The sequence below is a fragment of the Lineus longissimus genome, chromosome 19 (genome assembly GCF_910592395.1).
Source record: "Lineus longissimus chromosome 19, tnLinLong1.2, whole genome shotgun sequence".
Lineage (NCBI taxonomy): Eukaryota > Metazoa > Nemertea > Pilidiophora > Heteronemertea > Lineidae > Lineus > Lineus longissimus.
In genome coordinates, this window is record NC_088326.1 from 11,327,246 (window position 1) to 11,353,717 (window position 26,472).

At 42.2% G+C, this 26,472-nt stretch overlaps 1 protein-coding gene across 7 annotated transcripts in view; it reads left to right on the top strand.

Moving 5' to 3' along the window:
- The window catches only part of LOC135503327 (potassium voltage-gated channel subfamily KQT member 1-like), a 138,156-nt gene that overhangs the window by 79,967 nt on the left and 31,717 nt on the right, over positions 1-26,472 (top strand). The window contains exon 1 of one of the 7 annotated variants that reach the window (XM_064796869.1): positions 13,400-13,446. The exons of the other annotated variants lie outside the window; for them this stretch is intronic. The gene's annotated coding sequence lies outside the window, so the exon portion shown is untranslated. Of the gene's footprint in view, positions 1-13,399; positions 13,447-26,472 lie in introns of those variants that run through there. 7 annotated transcript variants of the gene reach the window in all.

Genomic DNA, 26,472 nt, shown 5'->3' on the forward strand with positions numbered 1-26,472 from the left:
ACTGTAAAGTGCAGTTCATTCTAAATCTAGGTGTTAGAATATATATTCAAAATAAATTGATACAAATACTATATGAGTTCAAGAAAATTGATACACTCCCTCAAAAAAAAAGTCGAACTCTTGTAGGCAAAATTTTGCTTTTTATCAATTCCTGATGATATACATATATATGCCTAACTACAAGACTAAGACGTAGTTAGAGACAGATTGTGTTGTAAATGTCATCAGAACCAACTCTGCCGAAACCAAACAAGTCGAACGCTGCTCCGTACCGCCATTGAAAGCAGCAGCGAAGCCGAATATCAGCTGGTACAATTTATCGTCTTCCCCAATGACAACAGGCTGTCACCCGTTGAATTGGTTCGTTTATACGAGACGACAACCACCTCGCTGGTATTGATTGATTAATAAATATTTGGTCTCGACTGATTGATAGAATATACACATCGATCATTTTGCTTGGCAGCACCAATAGCGTCATTGCTTAGGCCTACAAATAAACAGATGAGTACAATGGAACCTCTGTTAGCGGACTCACCACTACCGAGGATAACTCCCCATAAAATACACTAGGTCTGGACCCAACTTGGTTGTTTCCATTTAATTTGACCTCTCTAATCAGGACACCTCTCGATTATTAAAGGACAGCACTTTTCACTCACGAGGGTGATCTTAATAGATAGGTTCTATGGAGTATTATGCATATCACCAGCGAGAGAAGATTAACTGTTGAGCAGACTAGTTTATGCCGGATGGATACATGATAAAGGCAGTCGTGAAAACAATATAAATCTTTAATGTGGGTTGAGTTTGATGTTCCTGGTTGTCCTGGTTGTCCTGGGTGTTTTCTTTTAAGTTGGATGTTCATGTAACTCACCATGACTCGATATAGGAGGTTCCTTGTTTACGAAGGTTACCCCAACATGATTTTTATCGTCAAAGAAAACAGAACGGACTATCAGGGCGCGCAGTTACTATAACAAAGCCGAAACAAATTGACACAAAAATACCACGGCAGATTGAACAAGTTTGAATATTTGTGACCCGCTCTACCAAAACTAGGCGCTTGTCGCATCTGAACTTGACAGGTTGATACGGACTTGTTGTTCATTTCCCTATTGTTGACCTTTTGTGAAATCTATTACAAACTGATTTGGTCACATTTCACAAAAGGTCTACAATAGGGAAATGAACAACAAGTCCGTATCAACCTGTCAAGTTCAGATGCGACAAGCGCCTAGTTTTGGTAGAGCGGGTCACATTTTTGCAAGCATTAAAATGTCAGCCGTTGAGAGTGCGGAGAGAGCTTGGCAATGTGAGGTCGTATCGCATCGCGACAAGTGTTATATGCTGAAGAAAATTGAATTCTACAACTAAAAGTGACCTCTGCTTTTCAAAAGCTTTACCGTTCAGGAGCTAAAGTCAGTAGAGGCGTCCAATGTTGGCATTTCCCACCAATTCAAGTCTCTCGTCACCCTAGCGCAAAGACGGGTCACTTTCAATCGCGCAGCGCGAGAGAAATGGACTGTGTGGCCGTGTTTCGAATGCAATCCCGACTGGCGATGGACTCGAAGTAATTAAGGTGCAAAAAATAGTACCCCTTCAAAACAACTATTGGAAACCAGTGTCTATTTAGATTTGTCTGCAAACACAACTTACAACATGAGCAAAAAGCCGTCCCCTGAAGATTGGATAAAAACGCGCTGTCACTAAACCAATTCGTTCTCTGATAAGAGAATTAGTCGTATTTCCCGAATTCAATGTAGCGCCGACAGTGAAATTCTGTAAGCGACAATACAAGTTGAAATTGACAATGCTGGTGATATTTTGTGAGGAACGAAACTGTCGCGGTAGTAAACAAGAAAACACCTCGTAATTTTGCTCCGTTGAGTCAGAGGAAGGCGGACGCATGGCAGAAACATCGTTACATTTGTCATGTACAATGAGGGTTTTTTTTCAACGGTTGCAGCACTGTGCTATAGCAGTCCAATACGATACCGGTTTAGAAGTAGAAAAGGCCCATGAGACTATAAAGCGCCAGAGTTAAAGTTAACGAAACGCCAATTTAGTGACGTGCCTGTTCGACCGGTGCAACTTTTTTGGTTGTTCCCGTATTTCAGTGTTTTCATACTTAGAAAACGTAAACACTAAAATACGTTCCACCTGGCCAAGGGCACTAGATTCATTGATTGCCCAATCAACCTTCGGATAAAATGACTTCAAAAAGCGATCGGAATAGGCGCCATTTTGTTTGCATTTCCTATCAAACGGGAAAACAACACGCTCAGAAATATTGACTGCCGGTATAAATCAGCGTCTGTAATGGGATCTTGAGACCGTTACAGGTAATAAGATGGATTTTATTTGGTTGGCTGATAGAACGAATGGATTCTAGGTAATAAGGATTCGTAATATAATGCCAGGAGGTTGATTTTAGGCGTTTCTGGGATTACGTGAACGAAGATATTTCCATTACCAAATCACTTTCATCCGCAAATACATTTTTTGTAATATGAAATGCTTCACAAGTTTGGTGAAAAGAGATTGATAGCGTCTGTAAAGAATACCAGTTAAGTCTGGGTATAATGTCTGTGTACAGGGCCGAAGAAGCGATTATTGACTCATGGTTTGCCCAGGATAAGAGAATTGGAGACACACAACACATAGCGCAGAATACGCGCAATCCGGTCATTGATTATCGCCACTACTAGGGCTCTCTGGTGACTGTTACATTAACTGTCGCATATTGATTTTCGTCCAATCAGATTGCCATTCTCACTTGTTGTGATTGCTCAACGCCAGCCTAATTGATTTTCTCTTTCAGCTGTCGATAATAATGTTCTTGATATTTTCTCTTTTCGATATCAAATCGGGAGATTTACACGATTCAGATATCTCGGACGCCATGCACTTGGTGAAGCTTTCATTGACTACCGGTGTTTATTTTCTGGTGTTTTTTTCACGTTATGTTCTCTTGTTTTACCAATTCGATATTGAGTTGAGAGAGTCGCACGACTCTTAGAATGAACGTTGTATTAAGCTTACAGACAGTTTCTTTGGACATTTGCCCGTTTTTAGCTCACCTCTTAGCAGAGGTGAGCTTATCCCATACCGTGGCGTCCGTCGTCCGTCGTCGTCGTCGTCGTCGTCGTCGTCGTCCGTCGTCCGTTAGCAGGGCACGTTTCGTAACTGTTAAAGCTATTGAGTTGAAACTTGGTACACATGTACCCTTATGTAATGACACCTGGGAGACCAAGTTTCGGTCCGATTCGTTTCATGGTTTGGCCACCAGGGGGCCAAACGTTAAAAGTGAAAATATGCAATATCTCCCTTAATAGTAGTCGGGAAATTTTGAAAAAAATATGGTAGGTACTTCTAGCAAAGGTGCATCATATATCCTCCGGGTTTTTGATTTGACCTCCTTTTCAAGGTCACAGAGGTCAAATGGTGTAAATTAGCCGTTAGGATGTAATGATGGCACGTTTCTAAACTGTAATGACTATTGATACCAAATTTGGTACACATTTACCCCTTAGTCAGGTGATCTCAGGGACCGAAGTTTGGTCCAATATGATTCACCACTTGACCACCAGGGGGCAAAATCCAAAAACCTTAAAAATGTGATTATTCCTTAACTTCTTGCCCGATTGCCACCAATTTGATATCATGGGTACATCTAACCACCATACAGTATATGTCACACAGGTTTTTAATTTGACCTTCTTGTCAAGGTCACAGAGGTCAAATGGCGTAAATTGGCCGTCAGGCCGTAACTATGGCACGTTTCTTAACTGCAATGACTATTGATCACAAATTAAGTACACATGTACCCCTTGGTCAGGTGATCTCAGGTACCGAAGTTTGGTGCGATCTGATTTGCCATTTGGCCTCCAGGGAGGGGGCCAAATCCTAAATTCTTCAAAATGCCATTATTCCTAGTAATGACTTGCCCGATTGGCACCAATTTTATATCATAGGTACATCTAATTCTAACAACCATTCAATGTGTCACCCGGGTCTTCTTTGATTTGACCTACTTTTCAAGGTCACAGAGGTCGAATGTACTGTAAATTGGCCATTTTGGGGAAATTGTAATTGCTTGGACCTACATCAAACCTAACACTACATGACACAAGACCATGCTCTTTATCCATCTTTCCTCCACATGAGGTGAGCACAATGGCCCTGGCCATTTCATTCGGTTGTATTCTTAGGTTTGTTTCGGTAGCTTTTGGCGAAAGAGCACGTTGGTCTGCTGTGTCAGCTGGCTGCACACATCCAGTAATCAATTTAAAATGCGTGGTTTAAAATGTTCTCCGGCGGTGAAAATGCACCTTCTCATTTCCTGATTAAAAGACAAGTGTAAAAGAAATGCAAGTCCCCCCGGAATCGAAGTCCGGTCCTTTCGTTAAAGTGAATAGAGTCACAAAGTTCCTTTGTTGAAGATTATGTAGCTAACCCTAACCAAACCATCAACCACATTCGTTGACAATACACAGCTGCTGCTATTGAATAGGGTTCTGCATTCTAGGACGTCCATTCCTTTTACACCGGCGCAGATCAGTTAGCTAGACTCGGCCTGATGAACATGCGAACAAAAGGGCCAGCAATAGGGTTCCATTCAGTAACTCACGTATGACTTAATGATGCATCACGTGCTTTGATACCAACTGAGGCATTGAAAGGGCATTGTATTGCTTGTGTGAAATTGGCCTTGATGTCTTGCGGTGTACAGGGCCTTACATTTCGACGGTGCTCTGGTGGGGTCTCAATCATGCACCTGGCGCTAGGTGTCATTTTACTGCAGCAAAAGGACACAGTCCACCATACGTCAGACGTACGATTCCAAAACCAAGGAACCAATTCAAGTCACACTGGCTCGACCTTATCTGAAACACCATTATCCGACAAAATATTGAGAGAATATCTCCAAATGGCAGAGAGTGTGCGAAATTGGTTTTACCAACACTGAAATTGAATTGCAAACTGATTTGATTACAGGGACAATGGTATGCCCCGGGGAATACTCGCTGGGATAGAAACTCTACGATTTTTCCTTCCAATGTGTTCAGCCTGTCTGTCATAATGTGTCATAGTTTTACAACTTTCCTTAACCGTGACAGTCGATGGCGATAAAAGGCAGAAGTCAAGAGATTTTACGCTGATATTTCTATGAATGTTACCCCTGGCCATATAGCCAGCTTCAGAATTAAATGTCACTGTCGTTTTGGGCACTGTGCAAAAACTACTAGGCCGATTTCTTTGAGGTTTGGTTTTTCTTCCATCTAATTTTAGGACTCAGTTTTTGCACAACGGCCCAAATGGACAGTGGTATTTGCTTCTGAAAAATCCTGTAAGCTATTGGCAGTGGGGTTGGTCACAGTTATCTCTAATCAACAATTGTGTTGGGAAACGCAGACTGATAAGATATTTTGCATTAAGTTGTCATCCTGAATATTTCTTGGTAGGCGCTTGAGTGCCAGTGACTGCAAAAGGGCTCGTCAAAGCAGAATGTTCCGAAACAATAGGGAGACGTGATGCTTCTTGCCTTGCCGGTGTAGAAAGAGATAATTTCACCCAGGAAAAAAGTCTCCGGCCCAATTGTATTCTGATGAGTTATGGTATATGGTCCTATAGAGGTGGCAAAAGTGTCTCTCAATTGCTTAATAATGGAGCTAGGTCAAAAAACCACACAACGACTTTTTTCGAATAAAATCTTTTTTTATTAAACATACTCGCGTAATTGACTGTTTTGTGTCATGGACATTCTATTCTACGACATTTCAAACTCCTATCCCGGGGAATAGGATCAGTTTGAGAATGCTTGACCATCGTCGTAGCCGACCTTGGCAAGGTTTCCCGCTGTGATGGCTCGCGACCTCTTGGTAAACTTTGCGTTGTTCTACTTCTATCACCAGCATCTCCTCCTTATCAACACTACCAATAGGTCGCGAAATCCCAAAACAACAATTATCCTAGCTCTGATCCACAAGAGACAAGACCACTAATGAATATTCATAGGTTGGAGGGTCCAGGCCTATCTATTAGACGAGTGCATGTTTTTTACTCTCAAGTACATATTTGGAGAGGTATTGAAAAAATATTTGTTGTGGCAAGTCTACAGATATAAAGAAATTATTTGATGAAAAAATTAATTTCGAATTTTGCTAATTGGGTAATAGGGGGCGTGTTTTGAGTTTTTTCTGCCAGTTGGCTGAAAAGAGTGGAAATATCAAAGTCTGTCTAATTTGTCGATTAAAAAAAAATTTCCGTGGTCAATCACCCTTTTATTTTTCACCATTTACTTGCCCGACTGTCCGGAATAACATAATCTAAATTTCAGATTCACAACACCACGCGTTCTTTGATGCGTCGCGGTCAAACATTGACAATTTAACTGCTAAAAGGCTTAAAAAATCAATTGTGGTCTTGTCTCTATTTACACTACATTTTGGGTCAATATAGTGAAAAATTTGAATGTGCTCAAATCACTCTAATTCATTTAGAATATTGTATTGCTGATGATTTAAGGTCAAAACAAGCTAAAATAATGAGAAAAAAACTTAATTTGACCCAAATAAGAGTCAACCTAACCCCGGTCTAAGTTCGGTTTCATTTTTACAAGTCTTGTTGTGTTGCCATTCATTTTGTAATTTCTTTGAAACTACTTAGGCCTTGATTCTGAAAGTTGTGCCCTAAGCAGCAAAGATATTCCTAAATCACATCCTAAAGTTTCAGCTCCATAGCTTGCTTATTCTGGCCAGGGCAGGTCTTTGAATTTGGTGCTGTTGGGTGCAAAATCATGACTTTTTGTCGATTTTGTCCTCTTTCGTCGCTTTGGCACAGTTGTACCACTCTTTGAAATGTCTCTCATTTCTCCAAAAATGTCCAGATATGACTTTCCTTTGTTGGAGAGTTGTGGGATGTCATGTACATTAGTTTGAAAAAAATCTCAAAATGTTAACCCCTGAAATGTACCTTCATTGAGACAAGACCACTAATGAATATTCATAGGTTGGAGGGTCCAGGCCTATCTATTAGACGAGTGCATGTTTTTTACTCTCAAGTACATATTTGGAGAGGTATTGAAAAAATATTTGTTGTGGCAAGTCTACAGATATAAAGAAATTATTTGATGAAAAAATTAATTTCGAATTTTGCTAATTGGGTAATAGGGGGCGTGTTTTGAGTTTTTTCTGCCAGTTGGCTGAAAAGAGTGGAAATATCAAAGTCTGTCTAATTTGTCGATTAAAAAAAAATTTCCGTGGTCAATCACCATTTTATTTTTCACCATTTACTTGCCCGACTGTCCGGAATAACATAATCTAAATTTCAGATTCACAACACCACGCGTTCTTTGATGCGTCGCGGTCAAACATTGACAATTTAACTGCTAAAAGGCTTAAAAAATCAATTGTGGTCTTGTCTCACAACAGCCTATTACTGCATGCTATTACAGTCATATGTCTTCCGGCCGTTTGATGTGGCACCATCGGCAGGGGCGGAGGGGAACAGTCGCTGTTGTCATTCATGCGGCAACAACATGTAATCAACTGGCTTCGCGTTGCGAGAAATGTAGATTGTCTCGTGTTAGGGGTGTCTTTAATCTTGTTTCAGGCAGCGGTTGGGAAGATGGTCAGTGTCACAAAGTATTAGGAAGTGCAGGCCTATTTCATTATTTATTAATTGAAGTGACTACTTGGCAAGCCCGGCTTACCAAACAGCGACTTTTTCTTGTCCTGAATGGAGAGCCGAACTCATTAATATTAAAGTAAAGTCTCCAGCTCGCCAAACAGGGTAGATTTTTTACCTGTTTGGCAAGCCCGGCTGGCCGAACAGGGTGGCTTTTTAGTGCTGTTTGGCAAGCGGATCTCCAAACAGGACAAAAAAAGATGCCTGTTCGGCGAGTGGCTTGCCAAATAGACCCGGCCTTTATTAATTGTAGCCTCCGATAGGGAGAAATATCATATACATTGTACATTTACAACTTCACATATACAATACATTAGATAAAATGCACAGAAAGAGAGCAGGAGACATTGACAATACACACAATACTGTACAATGCAAATAATTCAATAAATGCGGGTAATACATCATACATAAGGGAGTTTTCACAAAGCCCCCGAAACGCCAGCATGAGCGCCTATTCCATTGTTCGTGCACCTGATCACGATGTTGAACAATGAGATAGGCGTTCGCACTGGCGTTTCGGGGGATTTACGGAAACTAAGGCCCGGGTAGCGCGCGGCGCCCCGGTCAGAGGTTTCACCATGAAGTGGTCAACTGACCCAGCCCTCGGCCATTGAACCCACTACTGAGGAGGAGACCACGCAGAGAGTCCACGTTCCCATCTTGGCATCAAGCCTGATTACACTTCCCATTGGACGCTCCCCGCTGCAGTCGTTACCGTTCGAAAACCGCGCTCGGGCCAGAGGGTATTTTGTAATTCAAATTGCCAACAAACCCAGTTGCTTGGATTTGGTAGAACACCGAGAGACGTCAACCAAGCCAGTATGATAGTTGGCATTGTAAAGAGCAAAGCTCTGCTCTTGTCTGGCGCATTGCAAACAATGAGGTACATGTACGTTGTCAGAATATTTCCCGCCCATTGCACACACATCCGGGTACTTGTCTCGCAAACAGACGTCAGAGATCAACGATAAACTTCCGAAATCTCTGTATCGATTATTCCGTCTACCCGATGTTTCCTTTGTGGAGAACATAGAAATGACAGACCTATTCACTGAAGGCTCCATTTATCATCATTTTGGAATGTTATCGCCGCGCAGTTTTCTGTGACCAATAAGCAATACAAAGCGGAATGTTCTCGCTGGCGTGGTGAAAGAGATAAGCGTAAGGACGTCTCATACTTGATGGTTTATATATCTCGGGCACCCGGCCTGTTTGCCAATTAAACGCTCTCGACGACGCTCAACTTCGGGAAGTTGCTGGCTGATTTTGCTTACTGGTCTATTATTTTACAAAAAAAGCCAGGAGATCTGCTTGCTGAGAAAGGCAAGACTGGGTGCACAATTGCTTGGAGGCCAGAGTATTTCAACCAATCATCTAACAGAGCCAGCAAATGACGTCACATTTCTGACTCGGCCATATTTGGGGCCATCTTGAAAACACCAATGACAAAGCCGCGTGTTTTTGGGGCGCCGTTTCTTACTTTCCATCACCCGACTTGAACATGGCATGAAATCATGGGTGACCCGGTGTAACAGTAACAAACGCCCCCCTGGAAAAAGTGTCCGGCCCTATTGTATTCTGCAATATGGTTCTATAGAGACCCTGACCGTCAATAGCTCAGAGATTGAAGCGCATAATAGAATCCTTTGTTTCCCGGGTATTCTATCCTAGGACATTTTAAACTTCTACACCGGCGTTTTTGAATTGGTTTTCGATTATAAGGCCAGATGTTTAGGTATAAGTTCCTGCCATCTCCAAGTTTTCTGACCTATCATTCCCAACACAAGTTCATTTACAGAGTCAAGGACGGGGTCTAATGATCAATTTTCCAAAAAAGCATTCTCCCATTGCTAATCTAAACTCTAATCAAACGAAGTGCATTAAGGAAAGATACAAAGGAAAGGCTTGGGTGGGAGGAAAATAAACAGTATCGCACCTGTCTTTCGCAGCCAGTTTCTCGCCTTGAATGCCTTCCTTCCAAATGTATACAAGACAAGTCTTTTTAACAAATACTGCTGTCATGACAATAAGTAAGTTGACGTCGTAGGCTCATCCTACCACTCCCACGAAAACTGCTCAGAGACTATTTAATCACGAAACGCTACACAGACTTGTCCAATAAACAAATCGCTAATGGCCGTCGGCCATCGCTTCACAGGAAAAACACAGGAACGTATTTTGGCGATTGCTTCTCCACGTGACAGTGCCCTCTTATGTTTTTACAAATTAACTTCAGTTGTGAGTTGGCTGTTAAAAACGGGTCTCAATTTGTTGGCGGCATTTTCTAGCCAGGTGATAAACATGTCGCAGAAATTACCGTGATCTACGCAGGAGTTATTTTATTGATGTGGTCGCGGTTGGTTCCATCTGGTGTACGTCAGCCAAAGCCGTTGGATCCAATGTCCACCAACGGGTAGTGCAAGGTATAGGGCGAGTTCTCTGCCGGGGTTGAGGTATTCTCCTTGATGGCCTGTAAAATATAAAAGGAAGGCTCTCCGTCGTGGCTCAGAAGTCATCAGGATAGCGCCCAGTCCAACCCCGTCTTTTGCTTGACTTGTAATGCGGTTCTACTAAGGAATCACCTCGTTTCTTTGTTAAAACAAGTGGATAGGTGAGGCAGTCTATATGTCGGAGAGTCTACTTCATGCAGGCCTCGAACTAGAAAATAATTAGGCACTCATTTTAGAGCCATTTTGAAAAAGTGAAGGAAGGTTGAGAGGGCACGAAGCCATTTTGGAGCGCACCGACTGCCGCGACAGTGGTCAAATTGTAGCCCTGCTTGATGTACGTGGTCCCCAGAGTCCGAAAAATACGCAATGTAGTACGCACTGATTTCAGGTGGAGGCGGGCCACTCCGAAGGTTGGTTCGAATCAACGCATGGCGATCGAGGCTAAGACCGCCCGTAATCCGCCAAGTGCCCTTGTTCCCTCAAACTGTAAGACCCAATCGAGACTGCTGGACCGATAGTCCATATTGATGGACACATCGAACCAATAGTAAATATCTCCCTTGAGTTGACTGGTGATCGGATCAATCCTTGAAGTCACTCCTTGCCTTCGGGGTTCATTTCAAATCGATTGACAGAGAATAAGCAATTACTCGGGCGATAATATCCTGTTATATTGGGTAGTACCGATTACAGATTACTTGTGTCCAATCTAACCTCAGTGGGACTTCTGGAGACGAGAACTGGGGACGTAGTCCCGCTAAAACCATTCGTCGCCTGGTCATGGCGGAAACGTATTCGGAGTCAGTTTGTTGATGACTAGCACTTATATCAAGGAATTGTATTGTGATTGATAGCTTCAGTGTATACAGCATCACCACCCATATCAACAACAGAGACAGACCCGTGACTACTATTGCTGACTGAGGCGATCTGACAAGTGATAAGGTCAAATATCGACAGTTTATCGACGCGGAGCAAGCAGAACCCATCGATTACACGACCTCGAATTTACTCGTGTCAGTGATTTATATTTCGCCAGTGTTCTTGTCCGGCAGGTTTTTACACCAAATTGAAAATTACGATTGCGCTCATATAGTTGTGAAAAAAAGAAGCATGAGACTGAACTTGTGCTAAATTTTTCGGCACCTGCTGTGAGTGGCATGAGCTTGTGGTTTCTATTTCGCTGATGCTTTGAAAGCATAATTCTTACAGCAAAACTCTGTGACAAAAAACATTGCCATTTTCCTCGTTTATGGCCCCATTCATATTTAAAATGAATACATCAAAATAGATCGTGCAGAAGATCGAGGTGAAATCATGATTTTCTCTCAACCAGTGGGCGACATTCCACCCCACTGCCTCGAGGTCTCAACAGCCCAGTTCGTGGGCAGTCCAGCGGACAAAATTTATGTCGAGATCACCATCCCCTGAATTTCCCAATCGGCGATAATTGGGAAAATCTCACGAAGTGGTTCGCGACCTCTCGGTTAGTTGTTCGGTGGCGTGGAAGTAAAATATGATCGTCTGTCACGTATTGCCGGGATTCTGTTCAAAATGATATGCTACAAGTGGTGGCTTGGTTCTTTTCGTGATGTTTTAGGGTGGTGTGCACAAGCTAGTCGTATTTGAGATATGTGCACTGTTCGCATTTTTATATTTTCCATTTGATTCTTGTTTGGTTCAGAGAATTTGAAAAACCGGTGGTGGTTCTACCAAAGCTATTCTCGGTTTTACTAAGTATCTAAGTCACCCAAGGGGGGGGGGGCAAACTATCATAAAAATGGTAGCTCTCGGGCGGCTTGAACATTATGATTGGCATAAACACACTCAAGTTTAGTGTTCAGCAAAAAAACAACAAAAAACAACAAAAAAACAAAACAAAAAACAAAAACAAAACAAAAACAAAAACAAAAAAAACAAAAACACAAAAAATTAAATGACGACAAGTGGGGCATGAGATATGTTGGCTTTTCGTGCGGGAATGGCTACCAGCAGGACCGTGAATAAGCAGTGATTTCTCTCAAACCGAAAAATTATTTGGTTATTATTTATTTGTTATTAAATTACTGTTTGTAACACCCTGCACATTATAATCTTGCAGCATTGCTGATTTCTACATTCCATTTACATTAAACATCGTAGCAGAACATGCATTTTTCATCAGTCATCGTACAGCAGCGTAGGACACGTCTTCCAGAGGATACTTATTTCTGTTTCACCGGCACAGTTAGACGAATGCCACATGAAAGACAAACACTTCGGTAAATTGTGCTTTAATTGCATTATTCCTCATCGATTTAATGTTGTTGAGCTTCTCCTGGGGCTGGCTTAATGTGGCTACCACCTGGGTCTCGCAGCTGTCGAGTTTACTGGCGGCACGAAACAACATCATCTAATGGTGTAGTGGCTGGGTGGATAACAAACCCGTGGCAATTAGGATAAGGCACATTTTAGTTGTTTTTGGACGTTGTGGAGAAAAGTCGATTTTCGGCAGTCCACTTCATTTTCAAAATATCTTTCTTGGTGACAATTCACTCAAGATGCTTATCATGTTTGCGTCTATAGTCTGATATCAACTGCGTAGAGGTGTCATTCGACTTCACACTTGCCGGCCTCTCATGAAACGTTTCACTCGGACTCAGATGAGCTGCCCACTCAGCGCTGCAACCTGAGCATTTCTGACTGACTCCACTTATATATCTGGCCTGCCTAAAGCCTCACGCTGACTGTGGGTTCGAACAAGGCACCTCCTGACCGCTAACAAAATGTCCGAACTGCAAGTCTACAACGGCTCCTTAATGAATTTCTTTGCAAATGTTGCCGTTTATGAATAATATCGAGTGGATAAGTATTTGCGTGCTAAAACAAATCTTTTAAATGGAATCGTTCAAGTCTCTACAACCAATTCTTACTTCCATGACCACCTTCTGGAGCTACATTTCACCAAACACGATGCACCCCGAAGATGTTTTTCATGGAAATGAAAAACCTCGTGGGTTTCCGAGCCAAGACAACCACTCATGTGATATTTCTGCTCAAAAAAACACCTTTGGTTATAACTGACATTTTCTGCGTAATTTATTGATCGGGATCTCATGTGACCTATCGAACCAACCTTGCCATCGAACTACATGCTCTTGGAAACTGGGTCAGGGCCTTGAAGTGAGATAATCACCGAATCAGGTTAAAATGAGTACATATGCCATGGAATTTGTCATTGTAAAGGAAATAGTCTTCATGAGTGTAAGCTTCAGTGCATTCCCCTGAATCGATGGAGCTCCTGAATAACAGGATGACACAGGTAAGTCTGATGAGTACATATAAGTCTGAAAATCCGGCAATAAGTCCGTTTGTAGGATAAGTGAGTTACAAGTAAAGGACCATTGGCATTATTAAGGGCAATATTACCCAGCTGTCGGCTGCCCAGTCATCAACAATTTGCCCCCAAAGAGGAAAAATTCTAAATCTGACTGAATTATCACGCTTTTCCGATGTTGACTTCGATTTGACCCGAATAAGCTCTCCACGCATTGATCCTTTCCACACGTGGAACGATGCACTAGTAAGGCGTTTCCTAGAGTTAGGCTCTACCCTGTGAACCTCTGAGCCAAAACCGCAAAGGTAAAAAGTGCAATATCTCGTTAATTAGTGACTTGTTTTCAATAACATTTTTATGGTAGGCCCTCCAACCAAGGATGCATCACATGTCATACCGACTTTGATTTGACCTATATACTATACATGTAGCATGTTTCTCAACCAGCATGAATTCCTAACCACCAAATACTAATACGGTGAGCACAATGGCCCCTGGCCTTTTCATTCTACTATCTAGGAGCTGGAACAAAATTGGAAAAGCATCGAGCACGTTTGGAGAAATAGTTTACTAATGAACCAGAGGAAGAACAAACATACTGCAAAAAAGCCGCCTATTACTTTCAATGGCAAACTGACAGGTATTCTGTAAATTGCCTCATCCACTACCTTTTTGTTATCCGAATTTCTCGCCGTACTTACGAACGATTCGCCATGTAAATGTACTGTGACATCCTCACAATGGACGCCAATACTGACAGAGAGAATATTCGTGATTACATGTATTTGTCTGCCTCATTTGGAGAATGAGACATTGGGTGATGTGGATAATGACTAGTAAATGTTTTTACTGAAAACTCCAAGTACCGTTACATTAGGCCCTTGATATCACCAATGGTGTCAATGCATAAACCTGACGCGGTGCCACTTCCTAATACTCTTTAGGCACTCAAGGTGTTCAGAAGGCCGTTTTAATTGCAGGTAACGGTAAACCGTCCGGCCACCCATAGAGAAGAGTTTCATCTCCTGAAGATGGAGCATAAAATTAAACGGCCTGCAACAAAAGCAGAGGAGATCAAGTTCAACAGCCTGATTGCCACGGTATACCTTAATCCCTGTCTCCTGCTGCAAGAAGAGACAAATCGAGTCCCAAAGGATACGCGCTTTCCTCCGCAGTTGGATGACATCTTGGAGTCGTTGCACTGTCATCTGCAAACTACTACGGGTATGAACATCGGAAAATTCAATCGGCTCGCTTTGACTGGAGGAGAGTTAACGCTTTGCGGAAGTATGGCGGAAGGAACAAAAGTCGGAGTGGCGGACGAGTTTGATTTCCAGTATCTACTGACACCTGATAATCTCGTCGCTGAACCAAAGCGACTCCTCAGGACGAAGCCATGTTCTGGTAACTACGATAGCAGGTCCTTCTTTACTCTGTTTTTGCCAGATGACACTGGATCCACTGCTGAGGTCAAGGCTAGTGAAATACAGGACGCGTTTCTTGAAAAAGTACATTCAATTATAAATAACATCTTGGACAATGAAGTCAAGAAGGCTGGCCCTGCGGTTAAGATATCGTTTTTGAATGACACAGGGCATCTGATTAAGATTGATCTAACTCTAGGTCTTCGGTACGATCCTAAGCAACTTACCTATTTGACCGAACTAGCCCAGACTTTGGATGGGCAAGGGCGGCTTAAGTGTCACTTTGTTGCTGCTCACGACTACTGGAAGATTTGTTTCGTGGACACGGAACAAGATTTGCTGAGAGAGATGATTGAAGCGGATGAATTCAAGGGAGCTGTTTACCGAATCATCAAGGTAGGCCCTTGACCAGCGATCTCATGAGTTTTCTGGCCAATGACCAATGTCGTGTGTTCAACTCACTCGGAAATCACACTCGGTTACTGTACTTGTCCATGTCTATCTGTACAAAACTGAAGATCTTAGCCGAGAATTTTATAAGGATCTTATCGGGATTTTGACATGAGCAGGCATAAAATCGGTTCATGCACACTTAGCAATAGTTTGCTATCCACTGAATCCACTATCGGGACAAAAATGACAAACCATGCCTACGGCCCTGTAACATTCTACAAACGACCCTGTTTTCTCTTTTTTAATTTTCAGCTCCTTCGAGATGAAGCAGACATCAAAGACCCGTATGGTGATGGGATTCTGCCCTCGTACCCCATCAAGGTGACCTTCATGGACATTGCCCTCCAGGATCATTTAAAGGGAATCAAGTGGTCTATACAGGACGTCACGTTCCACGTGATCAAAATACTCCGCGAAGTGGAGAGGCGTGGTCAGAGCCACATCCTGGGCGGACTTTTCATGTTAGAATACGACGTGGTTTCCGAGGCAGACCGGTCGTATCTTGAATGTAGACGACTTCTCAACGAGCTAAAAGCTAAGGAACGGTTTTACTGTAATCTTAGATGGCAAATGATATTGTTCATGATTCTCACGTGTATTTGCAATGGCAGTTTCCTGATGATGTGGTGCTTGGTTGTGGCAACGAAGCACGTCCCGCTTCTACAAGCTCAAATTTTGAACACTATAGCTTGGTTAGTACACAGCCTGTCTGGTGTTTTTCCAACAACGGCCTTTTTCTATACCATAGAACTATTTTATCTGTGGATTGTAAAATCAGAGTATATCTTTAAAGTGTACCCAGGTTTACCTGTTGTAGCGGCAGTTGTCTTTATTTTTAACCACATACCACTTCAAGTTGTCCACCTACTCGACGTCAACTATTTGACCTCATATGATTCAACATTATTGGAACGCAATGCATCCTACACACCTGATTTGAGGCCAGATATTACTTACACATGGCTTTTGTGGACGGTAACTGCCCTTTCTCTTGGTGTTACTGTGCTCTCTATCATTTTTTTCAACGCCTTGAAAGGCACTGTGCACAAAAAGGTGTTTATAGTCCTCGATGAAACCCTTCTTAATTTATCCATCCTCCGACCCTACAAATGGAGATCACCAAGTAACACATTTTACCCATATATGCCGGAATTTGGAGAATTCAACACTGCGTCCAAACTGCTATATTTCTTTAACATCATCATGTCACTACTCAATATATTTTTGACAATTTCGCTTTTAGTTATATTCGAAGGCAGTTTTTACGAGGAGTCCATATTTGACAACCATTTTATTGCTGGTCTCATTGGTTACGGCAGTATCGTCCAATCGAGCTGTATTGTTGCCCTGCCTTTTATTTTGTATTTCATCCAGGCGATGGTGGCTGGGTCGTCTGTCTATCGGGCACACAAGTGGCTAGACAAACATGTCCCCGAGCTCATGAGTACGTATACTGAATTGAAAGAAACCAGCCCGTTGGCTTCGAGGGTCGCAGCTAGTGCGGCTGATGATGGCTGAGGAGAGGTAAAAGGGGTAAAACACGGACAAAAACTTAACGAGGCAAAAAAGGCCAGTTGCTCCCAATAAATGTATTTATATAAAAATTGTGTTGCCTTCATTCGTTTGAAAATCATTATGCCTCACATTTGTGAGGCTGCCTCGGGAATCGCCAATAGTGGCTACACACTGGCCAGCTATCGGGAGATTAAACGCAGGGACATCGTATATTACACAGTATGGTCGTCCATTTTTTATCAAGAAATCTTTAATTAAATCTACAAGTGGATGACAACGCTAAAATTCGTGTGATTTGTGAATGAAACAGACAACTCATATGAAAAACTAACACGAGTTGGCAATTTTTCTCGCGTCGAATAGAACATTAAAAAACGTATCAGTTTATTCCGAGGTAAAGATTGTGCCACGACAGAATCCTGTCGGGGATAACACAAATAAAATCATTAAGAACAAGACCCACATCAGTGACCGCTTTAGCGCCACCCGTGGTGCCGCCTAATGGTGTTAGGCTATCTCCACTCCAATAAACAATCTCGAGACAGACATCATGACCGTTGATTTCTTGTCTAAAAGCTGTAATAAAACTATGAATAATTTACCAGTCCTGTCATCATAATTGCTCGTGGATCTTTCCACCTCGAGGCAATGTTGGGTAAATTCTTTTCCTCGCGACAGGTAGAATGGTTGTTACATTAACAACAAGAAAACACCGGTTTGTGGACATGTGGACAGACTCATTCCAAGAAGCATTCAGCTACCTCCACGTGTTTTATTGCCTAATTTATGCTCGGAAATGGTCGGAGCTCGTTCTCGGCTGTCCGAAGGTCGCTGACATGTTGCTGGAAGGGTATTTACCTAAGCAGTGATGGGAACTTTAAACTCTGAACGACGGGGAAACACCCACTCCTACTTCCTACTACGTTGGCTGTTCCGTTCAGACCGCTTCTTACGCGCTCTTCCATCAAGAAAACCCTCCGTGTAGCTGGTTCCTGTAGTTTGGCCATTCCCTTTAGCTCACCTCTAACACGCTCCTGGCCTCCAGACGGCTAGAGAACCAGCAGCTCTCGGGAAACCTCCACTCCCGTATGCTCCACTCCCGTATGCTGCCACTGGCTGTTCATTTCTGCATGCTTTAGTCTGCTTCAAACCCGCTTTCTCCGTCTCGACGTTCAGAAAATGTCAAGGCACATCAGAAGGCTTTTCAATCACGCTCTCCCCTCGGCTACCACAAATAATTGCGGCTTCCTAATTGATCCTTGCGGGTGGTACTTGTCAGTTCGGCTTTTTCTAGCAGGGGGCTACGTCGCGAAAGAAATAGTCATGGATATATCTAGCCAATGGTTCTTTAGGCGCAGTAGAAGTTCCAGCGACCAAGAAGGTCAAGCAGGGGCGTAGCTGGTGTGGGCAAATGCCCCTCCTCCCCTGAAGTCACAAAAAATATGTTTTTAACCATGATATTGCCTGAAAGTGTCATTTTGCACTCCAGAGAGCCTTCATCTTGACCCTCACTACAAGCTTTGGATCCACTCCGCCAAGCCGGACTCCCTTACACCAAGGGGAGGGGAGGTTACGGACGGAGTACCTCTGATGGTTCAGAATGGAGGGCTTTTTCCTCACCCCTTCCCAAGAGCAAAAATTTTTGCTACGCCCTTGTTAAGGTGTTATTCCTTGCTTGGTATTTGTCTACAGAACGGCAATGTTGAAGTTTTACCAGTTGGAAATTTTCTCGCTAGAGGGGGTAAATGCCTATCGGTGTAAAACTAGCAGGTTAGATATACATGTACCTGTATTTAGTTGTTCGTTTAGAAGATAACTTCAAAACAAGGTTAGGAGAAGGACGCCTCCCTGAGGATTTATTTAGAAACAAAAACGATCGTCACCCGAGTCGACTTCCTACTTCCGTTTACTTCAAACAGCCTAACTTCTCTAATTTTGTCAAAGGTTAAGGTCACGAGGCAAAGGTCCCGTATGGTGATGAGGATTGATTCATCGGTTCCCGCTCGTGACATTTTCTAATGCAGCCGCTGTAACATTCTTAACACGCGAAACATCTACTGTACCCGATGATTGATTGCAACTGAATTCAATTTAAGTGGTAATTAAGCATCTGCCTCGTGAGTTGCGCTTTGGGCATTGGAAGACAATTACAGACGAACTATCTCATTTAGGGAGTGCATTATCTTGAGATTCGCATGGGCTACTTCGGTATGACGTCTGATTAGTGTGTGTGTGTGTAGGAGGGGAAGGGGGGGGGAGAAAGATAGTGAAACAAACTCCTCTTTATTCACCAATGAGAAAAAAATCCCTAGCTTGCCGAGAAGCAGGCAGGCTTTTCAACTAGCGTATTGCTAGAGGTATTGTTCAGAGTATGCTAGTACTCGCTCGACTTCTCGAAATTACCTCTTGTGCTGGGTTAGCTACGACATCCTGTCACCGGCGGAATTCAGTTGCCAGCAAAGATTGATTGAAATAAATGAGATCAGTGCCCCTTGCGAAACAAATCAAACCGATTTCCCGGAACGGGCATGAGGAACTGTCAACACCTTGAATGACATCAGGCAGAATTCAGCCCCCGCGCCCCCTCAAAGTAACCAATGGTGGCCTGATTTTGAGCGCTTTGAGAAGAACTGAAGTTTCCCTTTGCAAATTCCCCCACCCCTCCACGCTGTAACGAAATTGTCAACTGATTTGAGCGCTCTTGAAGAAGAACTAAACCTTTCCTTGGCAAATTCCCCCACTCCACCAACGTTGTAACCAAACTGTGGCCTGATTGTGATGAGCGCGCTTTAAAAAGAACTAAATCTTTCCTTAGCGAGTTTCCCCACCTACTCCACGTCGTCACCAAATTGTGACCTGATTTGAGCGTGCTTCAAGAAAAACGAACGCTTTCCTTTGCAAATTCAATGCATGATTCAAACTCCAATACACAATATTGACAATTTGAATAAATGGCCAAAACGAGCAGTTAGAAAAAATCAATTCTTTTTGTCAGAAAATTATGATTAATGCGGACATTTTTATGTTTTCCGTCGGTTTATCTGATTCAGTGGACCAAAATTGATATTTGCGAGTGACTGAAAATTAGACTGGCAGAAGTTTTCATCAGAAGATTTATGAGAAGAAATCGATTGAGGTTTTTATGTCGTCATTTGGCATACGTGACCTATGAAGATAGCTGGGTGAAAATGTCACTTCGAGTTTGTTTCGGGGTCAATAATATTCTAAAATAGGGAGTTTTCGCAGAGCCCCCCCAAACGCACTACGTGAACGCCTATCCCATCGTTCAGATCAAACATCGCCAAAATACTTATCAAATAGTAAGTGAACAGAGTCAGAACTATATCTGCAAAGTGAGAAGTAAAATTTCCAATGATTTCCCGTGAAATTTTCTGTAAATTCAGCTTTTTTCCTCAATTCTCGGATTTTCCATTGAAAATTCTTCGGAGTCGGTTTTCCCCCCAAAAGCTACTCACGAATGCTGTTTCGTGCGGGTCGATGTTACCAGGATTTACCATCATAACCTTTGATCAGACTGAAGAACGACGGGAGTCTATGCCTCAGTGCCAGCGGGTTTTATTTAAAGACAGTAGGCCGTGTATTGGGCTAGGCCTGAATTCTTTTAAAAGCGAGGTATATAAGGAGCGAAGAACGTCATGGTAAAGGGCGAATGCCTTATTCAATAAACTAAATGTTGCAGCTATGAGAGAGTGTAAGCTGAACATGGTGTATCACTTCAACCATAGAGCATCCTCACGAGTAATGAAAAGTTAACTTCATTAATTGTCTCATGGACAAACCGAATGAAGTATATATCATTAGTAACTTTCTTAATGGTCGTTCTGATCAGTAAACTGCTTCACTAATTAACGATACCGAAGTGCAAACTCGTTAACTACCTAACGCCGAGTGTAAACGCTATCGATCATACTAAATCGGGTCTGACACGAATTGAACCACCTTGAACAGTCAGGCATCGGGCTCCCCGTTTTGCGACTTGTCGCTGCTTCTGACAATCGTTGCTGCTCTATGCTGCGCTCACTCGTGTGACCATGTCGATGACATGTCTTATTATCGCAACTACATTTACAAGTTGCCTCTCGATTTAGCTGCGTCTTTTCTAAAAATATGTTTGCACAAAAAGCGTTTATCTGTGAATGTCCTTATTTGCTCTATCGATGAACTCCCAATTTGCTTCAATTGGTCAACACTACGGTAAGATTCAGCTGGATGTCGTTCATGTTTTACATCCTGTACAATGGAATTGACCACGTGTCGGCACGGCTAGACGTAGGCCGTAATATGCTGTCAACCTGGTAGCTAAAGGTATCGGTTTGCCTTAGAAAAATACGTGCTTACTTGGAGAGGAAATTACGTTACAAAAGAAATATACAAAGATATGTTCATTTTGAGGGGCGTAAGGCCCGCATTTATATTGGCACATAGACTAGTCTGTATTAGTTCTTGATATCGGTGATACCATGATCACTGATCCAATGTGAAATTGAAAGTGTGAACATTGCGTATTTTACCAAACAAATTAACTATTGTGACTTAAAATATCATGACATAACGTGAAGACTGGGTTCCAAAGAATAGCCACGTCACGTATGAATGTTCTAATCCCAAGAACAGCTAAAGATTGGAAAACGTTATTTTAAACTTTATGGTTTTCGCATAACCGTACATTATCTGTCTAATGATCTTATTTTAAAACGTACGATTATCTCAAATAAAATGTATTGGTTTGTTTCCAAGTTCGCTAACAGGTAATTTAGCCTGCTTAATGTTTTGAGTAATTAATGTCTGCAAAGTGTAAGCACATTCATTTTCTATCGCTCGATTAATAGGAGGTTTATCTCAACAAATCGTCTGCGTGACGGGAATTTAATCACAATGAAATATTGACTAAAGAAATTTAATTTGTTCCATTCGGAAAACATCATGACAAATTTCTAACTTTGTTCCATTGGAAAACTGCTAGCATTTGACTATGAATACGATAGAGCCCACAAGCAGGAAAGTCTGTAGACGCGTTCACGCCGAGAAATGGGCCAGACGTACGCGAGTACGACTTTTAAGAAAATGGCACAAGAAGATACCAATGATACCACTGGATCGTCATGTTCTCTCTCATTCAGCTTTCTCATTGTTTTCGACCAACGCCCTCTGTTTGGATATGATGTAACAACATGCAAATGTCAAAATGTTCTTTAACGAAAACTATTGGAAGGAAATTCCGAGTGCGTGCATACATGGATGCTGAATAAGCTTCCCATGATGAATGGTCTTGTTGTTAATCGAATCATCTTCTACGATGTTGGCCCCACCATATTTCAACTGATGTGATGAATTAGATTATGCAGTTCTGCTTCATTTTGGTGTATTCATTGAAAGATCTCTGCTGCGAGTGAGAAATTCTAGAAGGAAATTATCTTTAATGAGAAATGCCAAAATTCGCGGAATTCGTTTTGGAGTTGTCAGTTGGGTTCAATGTAGCGAAGGATGATTTACATTATGACAAAATTTTGTTAACTTGACTCTTGACGGTTCGAGTTCGATGGCTTTTTGCTCTTTAGCTTGTGAACACAGCACAAAGGAAAGAATGATTTTTGGCTTTTCTGTGTTAGCTGCCTTAAGGGGAGCTATAGCAGGAGCTTTATGGTCAAATTGGGGTCTTCATGTGAGGACTTTTCAGATCGTATTGATTCGTAACTTCCGATGTAGCCATTGCTGCGCTTCCAGACAACGCGCGTCAAGGCGGAGAGAGGATACGGGGGGCAATACCGCTGGAAGTTCAGCATTGCAGTATGTGGGCTACTAGCCTTTTTTAAAAAGCAACTAAGAAGTTCGACTCTCCATCCGCTGAAAATACATTCATAATTGCGTACATGTACATCTTTACATGTATTTATAGGGTATTCGAAAAAGCTCGATGGGTGAACTACTGGATTCACCGGATTATGACTGGTGTTCGATGAGTCATAATCCGGTGAATCCGGCAGTCCCGTGATCTAGCTTTTTCGAATACCCGTATTTACAGGACATGCACGCGAACAGACAACACAGCAAGACATTTCGCATTCAGAGTACTCCCCCGAATTACTTACTGCTGATATCAGCTGGGGATAGTGCGACAGTACACCAACTTTTCCCCGTTCTACTAATTGCCCCTTGTGCAGTACGATAAAGATGGTGTCGACGCTACGGAATTCCTAATGGAACATTTGACATTTAGCGGGGGTCCCTTTCACTTCTCGTCGCGTTGTAACCGAGAGACAAAAGCGTCACCCGTTCGATCATCCGGGTATATCACCCGTACAGAAAGAGAGTGCATCAGTCACGAGGCTATTTTAAGAGGACGAATCACCAGCACTTCACAAACATCTTCGTTTATTTACATACTCGGGGATTGAAATATGATAACACCGCATCTTAATGGGATGACTACGATTCATTAGAGAACAATTATCAGATTGGACAGGTCATTACGAAACGAAATGAATCGCTTTTACTGTGTAAATATTTACAAGTGCTGATCACGGACTTAATCTAACTTTGTGTTTTTATCGGGTTTTATGTGTCGTCAAAGATTCATTTTGCTGCGAAGATTTTTTTTCTTGACAAATGAATAAAGAAACCTATGTTCCGTCATTTTCCCTTCATCCCCGTTCCGTCCGTAAATTCGAGGAGGCCCTTTTCTAGTGTTGTCGGTATCTCGTCCTTCAAACTCATCCGTAATCTGCACCGCGTCGTGATATTTAAAAACGAAATCCAGGGTGTCGTTTCTAAGTATTGTGGGCAGCATTCATGGTTTCTATGTTTTCTTTTGGGATGCACAATTACCTTTAGCACATTTCTGGGTTTTCCTTTGCGAGACAAGACTTCCGACAACCTTCCTCCAATATTTCCGACAGGTGCATTGGTTTTCCGCAAGGATATTTTACTAGGTCTTCTCCATGTGAATGTCTCCTCTTTCTCCACGACTAAGTCGGAATTGAGCTTGTTTGTTATTCGCCAACGACAGTAACCGTAAATATGCCATGGGATATTTAATAATTATTTGCTTTTTCCATCCATCCGACAACTTTTTTCCAAAGATTTCAGACAGGTGCTCTGGTTTCTGTTGTGAGGATTTACCAGAGAATATGTCCCCACCAGCTTCTCGGCTAGGTCGGAATCGCGCTGTGTGTTTATGGCCAAAGACAGAAACATCTCATTGGATGTCGGTCAACCGCTATATCAATTCATTAATCTAAATACCCATTGGTACCAAGCATAGGTCCAGTCGACTCAAACATCTATTCTGAACATCTTGCAATGCATTACCGTTCACCGCTTCCTAGAAAATCACCCACTGAGAAGATTTATTTGAGGGTTCATGCCTCAATTTCCGCCTTGATAGCTGCAAGAACAGCCACTCTATCGCCGCACGAAATCATGTCTTCCACTCAACCGAGAGTTTCAGCGCTGTTTCCGGCGGAATCATCCCCGCGACTCTAGATCTCAACCACCAATGACGGATAATTGCGCGATTTCAATTTCAAGATTGTCACAATTTGTAATGTGTCACTCCATTACGAGTTTATTTTTAAATGCGGTGAAGAACTTTTCCATTTGGATTTAGCGACTCTTTTCAGACCATTCTATCCGCCAGGAAAAAAAGATGGGAGTATAATGGTTCCTTGATATTGATATTCGAGTTCTTCTGAAGGATTTAACTGCATATTTGACAGAAGAATAATTGTGAAGTGCTTATAAAGAGTCTTCCGCCCAGAACGCGTTGAAAACTCTCTTTGGTGTTTAATCCAATAATGCACGTATAACGAGATCGTGCAGTCAATGGCTGATATTTATAAAAGACTAGTAAATGCTTTTACTTTAAACTTCATGTACATTTACACCAGCCATCTCTTTAGAAAACTGTAGTAAAAGCATTTACTAGTTTTTATAAATATTAGCCAATATCTAAAACGAAAAATCGAGAACACTGCCACGAAATCGTAGCGCTGTCTAATAATACATATTTTATAATACATAATACATAATACATGCAGTACATGCTGACGAAAGCTACATTGTAACTGAGCTGTGTTAGACTTACCATTGGAATTGTCGCCTCTGTCTGGGTATTTTTCTGTGCTCATAATTCCGAATCTTCTGCCCTCAATCTCAGATCTAATATTCTTATCTTAGTGACGGAGGTAGGAGGCGAGTCTGATTTGAAAATTGAAATCCGTACCTTAATTTGATTCTCTTCGCAAAGCTCCCTTTTATTGACAGGATATTGGCGGTGGAATCCGTCGCCACAAAGCAGACGATGCAAAGGTCGACGGTCATTTCAAAATACCCCCGAAGACATAGAAGCGGAAGGTAATTCCATCATACGTTCAAAACTGAAACGTGTTCTGCGTGAAGATTCAGTCCAAGTTGAACAGATTCACCAATGCATTGGTCTGTTATCCATGTGGAAATACATGTGCACTGATGGCTCCATCGTCTTACATTGTACAATGTACACTCAAACTGGAACAGATCCAAATCGCTGAAAGAAGTCCATCTCAAAGTGCTTGGCAAATTCTACAGTGCATTTGTGTACAATATCAATGTGCAATTGCTAAGGGGATTTTGGCAACTTTGTGTGAAATTCAACACGGCTACAAATTGATATGTATTCTGCGGCACTTGGCGAGACATTGAATACATCACTTGCATGATGAGTTGACAAGGTCAAGTGCCTCAATAAAAGCGTGACGCGCGGATTTCGATGGTGTTATTAAATGACAAACTCACACAGTGACGAAATTTAGAATAAAAACTTGAATTTAAAATGCCGCCATCTTGGATATCGGCATCCTGTGATTCTAGTTTTTTATAATCGTACGAGTACTGCGTCTCCGGTTCAAACTATATGGCGTATTCAGGCGTAATAGTGCCACCTTCACTTCCATTTATCGTGTACGTTCATTAAAACATTTACATTTGTTGCATCTTTCCGGGCCACCCTGTAGATGGATTGCGCAAAAGTCTGCGATCAGTGGTATTTATTCCCGTCCGTCCATGATTTATGATAGAGTTCGTGGATGATCAACATCCGGATATTGTTACTTTCAAGATGGCCGCCGGATGGCAATGCATCTTACGGCAGGACATGTAAGAATAGAAAATGACTCGTGGCTGGATGCAAAACAATATCAGGATTGTCATTGACAGGATGTACCAAAAGCGGATCAAACGAATTAAATTTATCTGGGACGTTTTTTTATATTTCCCCCAGGTGTCTCTCTGCAGCATTGGCCATTATCGTTTGCGTGTTATTCCCCTCCTTAAATCAGGAGAGCTCGGGTGCTTCGGTCATTATTGGGGTGGTGAGTCTTTAGTGTTTTCAATGTTGAGCATCCCTTGCTTGTTTGAGGTGAAGGGTGTTTTCTGCTTGTGATGAAATGTGTCGCCTCGTTCTTGAGCAGCGCCCATAGCGGTGCATTGTGGGTAAACAAAATGGCCGACTTATGGGTCAGCCTTTGATGTTTCTGATTTTAAAGCGCCTCTTTCTTGATCAGCGTCGATGATGGCGGTGATTGTGGGTAAACAAAATGGCCGACGTATGGATCAGCCTTAG